General features: G+C 44.0%; 1 non-coding gene across 1 annotated transcript; it reads left to right on the top strand.

Moving 5' to 3' along the window:
• The first annotated feature begins 437 nt into the window (after window positions 1-437).
• On the top strand, window positions 438-544 carry LOC129659769 (U6 spliceosomal RNA). Its single transcript, XR_008718238.1, has one exon. It is a non-coding gene; the product is annotated as a U6 spliceosomal RNA (small nuclear RNA).
• Window positions 545-2,166: the final 1,622 nt, after the last annotated feature.

The following is a 2,166-nucleotide window of genomic DNA, read 5'->3' as shown; positions in this document are numbered from 1 at the left end:
GCTTGCCCAAAGCACAGAGAATCTTGTGATGGTCTTAATTTTCTCTTGGAGTGCACTGTCAGTCAGCAACTGAAGCCAGTTAAAATTAATCCTAATAGAATTGAATGGTGAGTGAAAACACTCTGTGATTTTCCAAGTGAATGGAAGTGGCACCCATCTGCAATGTATTTAGAGAAACGTTTAAAGACACTTGTTATAAAGATGCTTCAGAGAACTACTTATTCGCTGCATTAACAACAGTGTTATATCACTGACTGGAAGTTATAACCATCTGTAATTCATGTAGAGAAGTGTTTAAGAAAACTTGTAATCTAGCTGTTTCTAAGAATGCTGCTTACTGCTGCAATGAGAAAAGTGATAGTCATTTAATGAAAGTTATACTCATTCTGCAAAGAATGTACAGATCTGTTTAAGAACACATAATAAACATGTTTCTAGTGCTCACTTTAGCAGCACATATACTAAAACTGGAACGATACAGAAAAGATTAGCATGGCCCCTGTGCAAGGATGATACACAAATTCGTGAAGCATTCCATATTTTTAAAATTGATACAGCCACTATGGAAGACGGTATGGAGATTCCTCAAAAACTAGGAATAAAACCACCATACGACCCAGCAATCCCACTCCTAGGCATATTCCCTGAGGAAACCAACATTGAAAAAGACACACGTATCCCGTTGTTCACTGCAGCACTATTTACAATAGCTAGAACATGGTGGCTGCGTGGCGTTGAGCGAGCAGCCATGAGGAGATACCCTATGTCCAAGGGCAAAGAAGAAGCCCCAGCAAGACGGTAGAAGGGGCAAATTCGTGTTTAGAATCAAACCCCATTCCCACCAGAGACACTCAGAGGGCTCAAACAAACCTCGTGTGCACCAGGACCCAGAGACCCCACAGAGGCTGAGACAGAACTGTGTTTGAGTGTCTCCTGTGGAGGTAAGGGTCAGCAGTGGACTGCCACAGGGACAGGGGTTCTGGGTGCAGCAGACTGGGTATGGCATAAGCCCTCTTGGAGGAGGTCACCATTAACCCCACCATAGAGCTACCAGAACTTACATAGAACTGGGAAGTAGATTCTTGGAGGGCACAAACAGAACCTTTGCACTAGGACCCAGGAGAAATGAGCAGGGACCCCACAAGAGATTGACCCGACTTGCCTGTGAGTGTCCAGGAGTCTCCAGCAGAGGTGTGGGTCGGTGGTGGCCTGCTGCAGGGTTGGGGGCACTGAGTGTAGCAGTACATTCATGGGATCTTTTGAAGGAGGTCACCATTATCTTCATTACCTCCACCATATTTTGGCCCCAGGTAAATAGCACAGAGAGAACACAGCTCCACCCATCAACAGAAAATTGGATTAAAGATTTACTGAGCACTGCCCGCTCATCAGAACAAGACCCAATTTCCCCCTCAGTCAGTCTCTCCCATTAGGAAGCTTCCATAAGCCTCTTATCCTTCTCCATCAGAGGGCAGACAGACTGAAAACTACAATCACAGAAAACTAAAAATCTAAATCACATTGATCACAGCCTTGTCTAACTCAATGAAACTATAAGCCATGCCGTGTAGGGCCACCCAAGACAGATGAGTCATGGTGGAGAGTTCTGACAAAATGTGGTCCACTGGAGAAGGGAATGGCAAACCACTTCAGTATTCTTGCCTTGAGAACCCCATGAATGGTATGAAAAAGCAAAAAGATAGGACACTGAAAGATGAACTCCCCAGGTCAGTAGGTGACCAATATGCTACTGAAGATCAGTGGAGAAATAACTCCAGAAAGAATGACGAGATGGAGCCAAAGTAAAAACAATACCCAGCTGTGGATGTGACTGGTATGGAAGCAAGGTCCGATGCTGTAAAGAGCAATATTGCATAGGAACCTGGAATGTCAGGTCCATGAATCAAGGCAAATTGGAAGTGGCCAAACAGGAGATGGCAAGAGTGAACATCGACATTTTAGGAATCAGCAAACTAAAATGGACTGGAATGGATGAATTTAACCCAGATGACCATTATATCTACTACTGTGGGCAAGAATCCCTTAGAAAAAATGGAGTAGCCATCATAGTCAACAAAAGAGTCTGAAATGCAATCTCAAAAGCAACAGAATGACCTCTGTTCGTTTCCAAGGCAAACCTTCAATATCACGGTAATCCAAGTCTAT

This window comes from Bubalus kerabau, chromosome 8 (genome assembly GCF_029407905.1).
Source record: "Bubalus kerabau isolate K-KA32 ecotype Philippines breed swamp buffalo chromosome 8, PCC_UOA_SB_1v2, whole genome shotgun sequence".
NCBI classification, from domain to species: domain Eukaryota; kingdom Metazoa; phylum Chordata; class Mammalia; order Artiodactyla; family Bovidae; genus Bubalus; species Bubalus kerabau.
The sequence above is the reverse complement of the archived record's forward strand: the minus strand, read 5'-3'. Positions and strand labels throughout refer to the sequence as shown.